Genomic DNA, 6000 nt, shown 5'->3' on the forward strand with positions numbered 1-6000 from the left:
GACCCCGGCATGCCAGATGACCCCGCACGAGGGAGGGGGAGGCTGGGTTGCTGGCCACCACTTGTGTGCGTTTCCGTGTTGATGAGCGGGTGATGCGATGAGGTGGGCAAAGGTCAGGACGTGCATCTCTCGTTCCAATCGAAGCCAAGTCAAAGGTGCTTTGAGTGGGGAATTGTTGCTTCTCTGTTAGTTTGCTTGAGTGAAGCTCAACTTGTTGGCTGAAGTTGAAAAGGAAAAAAAAGGTAATTTTGGGATGCAGTCTGCTAGTTAATGATCTTGCATGCTAACATGACCCCCCCCACACACCCCCCCACTGCGCACACTGCACACACGGCAGAGGAAAACAACAAACGCTTTTTTAAATCCAAAGCACGGAGACGTTCTTCCACGTCTTCTAGCCGCCGTCCTAGTGTGTGATTTATTTTCCTCTCCCTGCGTTCATTGTTAGCGAATGCACCGGGGGGACGCAGCCAGACAAGGATGGAGGTGGGCAGTGGGGGTGCTATTTGTATGGCGGTGCACGTGGACACGGGGGACAACTGACCTGAGCGCTGCCTGCACGCTCCCGACTCGAAGATGCTGCTGATAAAATGTCATCTTTCAAAGCGCTCTTACGCTAAGCTGCGTAACCCCACCCACCCCACCACCATACGCAGTGGCCATACCCCCACCAGATTGGCTCCGTAGATAGAGGGGGGTGAGGTGAATACCTTATTTCCTCTTATAGAGGCCAGAGGCGGTCCTTTGCGTAACTGCAGAAAGGACAAGGCGTGCAGGGGTGGTGGGGGGGTGTTGTGCATTTGTACAATCAATATATGAACAATTTAGGATCTTTCAATTATTTTCCACCTACAGATATTTACTTCAAACGCGCCACTATTCATTTCATCATCATAACTGAAATATGATTTCTTTGCAATTTGTTCTGCTTATACTGTAGGAAGGCGTGGAGAAGACAAAGCTCGCCTGACGGGAGCTCTGGGAAACGGAAGCAAGGAACATCAGCTTCATCATAAGAGCTACATATGATGTGCTCCCATCCCCAAAAACCTTCACCAGTGGTCTGGCGAGGACCCAACCTGATCCCTCTGCCCAAATTCAGCGACTCTCAAACACATCTTCACCAGTTGTAGGACCAGCCTCACACAAAGCGGCACACCTGGAGGCACGATCAGGTCCTCAAGAGTCTGGCAGCAGCCCTCGAGAGCAAGAGGAACACCACCAACTCCTTGTCCTTGAGAGCTGCCAATTCCATCTCTGTGCCAACATTTGTTCGAGAGGGACAGAAAGAGCTTAACCACCCTGCTACCAAAACAAAAACTGGACAGCTAGCCATGGCATTGGGTTGGAAGATGTTAGTTGATATTGACAAGCAACTGATCTTTCCCCCAGAGGTTGCAACCACCACCCTCAGGCCAGACTTGGCGCTATGGTCCCCTTCACTAAAGGTGGTCTACATCACAGAGCTCACGGCCCCATGGGAGGATTCTACCGAAGAGGCCTACGAAGGAAAGAAACAGCGCTATACAGACAGCAGATGCACAACAACGAGGATGGAAGGCCAGGGTCTATCCAGCTGAAGTAGGATGCAGAGGTTTTGTGGCTTCCTCTGCCATCAAGCTTATGAAGGACCTTGGCATCCATGGACAAGCCCTGAGACGGACAATTAGATCAGTCTTTGAAGCGGGCGAAAGAAGCAGCCAGTGGCTACGGATCAAGCGCAAGGACATTTGCTGGGCTCTAAGCAGAGGTGATGGCGTCCACCGGCGATGACCCGGTGGGCGGGTCGGGACCTTACTGCCTAGCTCATCTCCTTCCACTTTCCAGGCAGTACTCTACTCATGATTGGGCACGGGACACAGGCTGAGGCTTGATCTCCCTGTAGTTGGCTGCCTTTGATGGGGGTGTCTACGGTAGTGTTGAAAGACCGAAACACCCACTGACTCAAAGGTACGCTACTGATAATGTGTCCCGAAATTCACATCCTTTCCACGGCTGACATAAAGTTCCCACGCAAATCTCATCATCCACGTCTCATGTAACTATGACATCTTTTATAATCATCACTTCTGGGTGAATAAATATTGATGGTAAATGTATTGTAATAGATGGAAAACATCAGCTTTACAGATGCCATGCTGTGTGCATGGCCAGAGCTTTGTGGTGAGATGTGTTTTATGAGGGGAGGGGTGGAACATTATTATTTAAACCTTATTTCATTGTTTTTCTTAACGGCTTTCAACAAAAAAAACAAACAAACACAAAAACAGAAAAAAAACATGTCTTCCTATGCAAAAAATCTATTTTTTGGGTTGGGGGGGGCTTCTGTATGCAAATGAAACACCTCCCTGAGGTAACGTATCTCAGTATGCAGGCAGAATGGCCTTCCAATGCTGCCTGTGTGCCACCACGTACACATCCATTTACATTTCTTTGCATTTCAAAATAAAACCAGACTGGGGTGGGGGGGTGTCAGGAGGGCATTTTTCTGGGGGGGTTTTATCAAAGCTAACATGATAAGAGTTGAACAAAGCCACTTCTTCCACAACAGCCTATTGCAGTGCGCCCACGTTGACATGCCGGGGTGGTGAGGGGCCCCCGCGCCCGTCCATGCCGGGAGGGGGGGGGCTGGCTGCGCATTCCAAAGCTAGCTGGGCTGCTATTGTTTGCCTCTTTGCTTCATTAATGCACATGAACTGCTCGCGGGCACCCTCGCCAATGCTAATGAGCATATGAGTTTGCTTGGACGCCAGCCACCGTCTCATATCGCTCCAAGATGCAGGGAGCCGCCGAGACAGATGGCGTCCACGGCCACTTTTAACCAATCATCAAAGGACGCCTGATACGACTGGTCCATTTAACATTTAACTTTTTTTAGGGGTTTCTGCTGCTTTCACGCACGTTTCAGCGTCATTTTCTCCAGCAAGTCAATCACATAAATAGCATTTTTTCTTCCTGGATGGCCGTCGGAGAAAAAGCGGTGCCACCATTCATTAGCGGGTGATTTTCGCACTCGCATGTCGACGCATGGCTCCGCTGCATGAGATGGGAGATATTTATACCTCGTGCCTTCAAGTGGCGCAGCATGACGCTCACCAGCTGAACAAGTGTCTGGACTAAAGCTAAACGGGCTTGAGGAATGTGTTTAGCACCAGGAGGATTCATTAAAAACAGCAACTAATGGATATAGGCTCGCCACAATTACAATTGGTGCTCATGAACACATTATAAGGGGACTCTTCAAACCTCCACCACACATTCTACAAATGAAAAAATAGATAAATAAAAAGTATATATATAAAACTGTAAAAATCAGCAGTAATTTTACAAGAATATGGTCAAAATATTTAAGGAAAAAAATGTACTATAATGTGGAAAAGTCATAGTTTCATGAGCATAACATTGAAATATGTAATAGAAAGAACAGTTGTAATTTTACGAGAATAAAGCAAAAATATTAGGAGAAAAAAGTTGTATTCCAACGACAAAAAGTCACAATTTTACAAGAATAAACTGATAATATTATGAGGAAAAATAACGTCTTTTTAGTAGCATTTAGTTAAAATATTAAAGAAAAAAATGTATTTTTTGTAAAGGCATAATATGACAAACAAAACAAAGCAGAATAAACTTATAGACAATAAAAATAAACAAAAAAGTTGTGCTTTAACGGCAAAAAACGTTGCAATTTTACGAAAATAAACTTATAAACTAAACTAATCTTTTGAGGGAAAAAAATATCATTTTAATAGTTATTTTTTAAAAGTCGTAATATTATGAGAAAAGAAAACAAAAGTTTGGATATTATGTGAATAAAGTAAAACTATGGAAATTTTGTATTTTTTATGGAGGTTTTTTTTGTTTGTTTGTTTGTTTTGGTGCTGTGGGTGAAATCCCCGTCATTCCATCCAAATGATTGTCCTATCTAGTCTTTGAGAGATAACCAGAACTGTGATGTGGCCTGCACCACACTGGAAAGGACTCAAACTTGAATAAAAGCGCCACCATGTGGTGTATTTGCCATACAAATAAGAGCACAGCATGCCCACCCGGGAGGACACCTGGGGCAGGCCTGGGAAAACCTTGGTGTCCTCCCGGTGGAACTGGAAGAGGTGGCCGGGGACCGGGAAGTCTGGACTTCCATACTGAGACTGCTGCCCTCGGGACCCGGAATGGAACAATAGCACAGGTAATGCAGTCGGGGTGCATTTTTTCAAAGGTTTTCAGCCTTTTATGTGAGCAGCGCTTCAGGAGTAGAAGAGTTACCTCACGTGATCAAATTAGAACACAATCAATCTGCTATGGGAAGTTGCGCAACACCCATGCAGACCTTCAACTCCTCCAGGCAGCATCGATTGTGATCAATAAACACTGGCAATGAAATAAATGCAGGCAATGTCGTGAAAGGCCCATCCTTTGCGATAACAGCCTCAATTTGTACCAAGTGATCAATTATTAAAGCATTGACTGGATATCACGTTCCATCTTTTCTAAACTCATTAGCAGAATCCATCCCCGATACAGGAGCACCCCAGGGCAGCGTTTCAAGGCCCCGCCCACCTCCTCATCTTTATTCTTCTTCTTACCCTGAGAGCAGCTTGGACGTGTTCAACCTCGCCTCCATCATGGACTTTGCTGATTACACAGCAAGAGGAAGGTCACGTCTCCAGCCGGAGGGGGCGCCCGGAGGAGACAGAGCGCCTGACACCAGCTTGCAAGGACGACCTCCTTCTGGATGTCAGCGAGACAAACGAGAGGCTCGTGGATTGGAGGAGGAAGAAGCGACGCGGGATGGTTAGCAAGTGTCCGTGGAGAGCGGCGATGCAGCTCGGCAAGATGGACAATTAACAGCACGGCCCGATGAGGAGGTCCCCAGCGCCGCGACGTGCAACACGGAATATCAATGCACGCGTGATTGACAGCAACAGGACGGGGGACACTGGGAAGAGCCAGCATGGAGATAGTCCTCGCTCTGCTGTGGTTCCTGTGAAAATACACAACATCCGAATTAAGGACATCAGAATATCTGCTAAAAAACTGAAAAAAAAGTCAAGGCTAAAAGAAACAGAGGATGTCACTCAAACAAATACAGTCTTGTGGAAAAATAATGGGCTGGGGTCAAAACGCTTTGTAAAGACATGCTAGCATACACGTAATACAGATATCCCCATTAGACAAACGCTCAATGACGTTTTGCTTGATGGCGGCCATGTTTTTCAACCAATCTTCATCAAATTGTACACGCACGCGCTTGTCCGTCCCCTAAAGTTGCGTAACAAATTTCGTGTTGATTAGGCTAAATACCCTCAAGCAGGGGTGTCCAAAGTGCGGCCTGAGTGCTGTTTTTGTATTGGCCCGCAGCACATTTTAAAAATATAAAAAGACATAACAGCAAAAATGGAAAAAGCAGCAGTAATTTTATTACAAAAAAAAATCCAGTCAAAATATTAAGAAAAAAAGTTGTAATCTAATCACAAAAGGTTGTAATTTTGTGAAAATAACATCATCATTTTATGAGAAAATAATATAATTTTAGTAGCATAAAGTTGAAATATTAAAGAAAAAATAAAACTTAAAAAAAAGTCATAATGTTCCAAGAAACAAAAGAAAACAATGAATAAAGTTGTTCCTAGGGAGGCGTCCAGGAGGCATCCCGACCAGATGCCCGAGCCACCTCATCTGGCTCCTCTCAGTGCAGAGGAGTTTTAGTGCTTCTCACTTTATCTTGAAGTTAGAGCCCAGCCACCCTACAGAGAAAACTCATTTGGGCCGCTTGTACCTGCCATCTTGTCCTTTCGGTCACTACCCAAATGTCATGGCCAGGTGAGGGTAGGAACGTAGATGGACCGCTAAGTTGAGAGCTTTGCCTTTGGGCTCAGCTCCCTCTTCACCAAAACGGACCGATGCAGACGACGCACCAATTCGCCCGTCCATCTCGCGTTCCATCCTTCCCTCACTCGTGAACAAGACCCCAAGGTACTTAAACTCCTCCACTTGGGG

General features: G+C 45.9%; 1 protein-coding gene across 13 annotated transcripts in view; it reads right to left on the bottom strand.

Annotated features, from left to right (window-relative positions):
* Window positions 1-4670, bottom strand: part of tenm4 (teneurin transmembrane protein 4) — a 251591-nt gene extending 246921 nt beyond the window's left edge. For 8 of the 13 annotated variants that reach the window (XM_054794148.1, XM_054794143.1, XM_054794141.1 and 5 more), the window contains exon 1: window positions 4587-4670. The gene's annotated coding sequence lies outside the window, so the exon portion shown is untranslated. The remainder of the gene's footprint in view (window positions 1-4586) is intronic. The other 5 variants (XM_054794146.1, XM_054794145.1, XM_054794149.1 and 2 more) reach the window with 1 other exon arrangement.
* Between the last annotated feature and the right edge of the window lie 1330 nt (window positions 4671-6000).

The sequence above is a fragment of the Dunckerocampus dactyliophorus genome, chromosome 12, assembly GCF_027744805.1.
Source record: "Dunckerocampus dactyliophorus isolate RoL2022-P2 chromosome 12, RoL_Ddac_1.1, whole genome shotgun sequence".
NCBI classification, from domain to species: Eukaryota; Metazoa; Chordata; class Actinopteri; order Syngnathiformes; family Syngnathidae; genus Dunckerocampus; species Dunckerocampus dactyliophorus.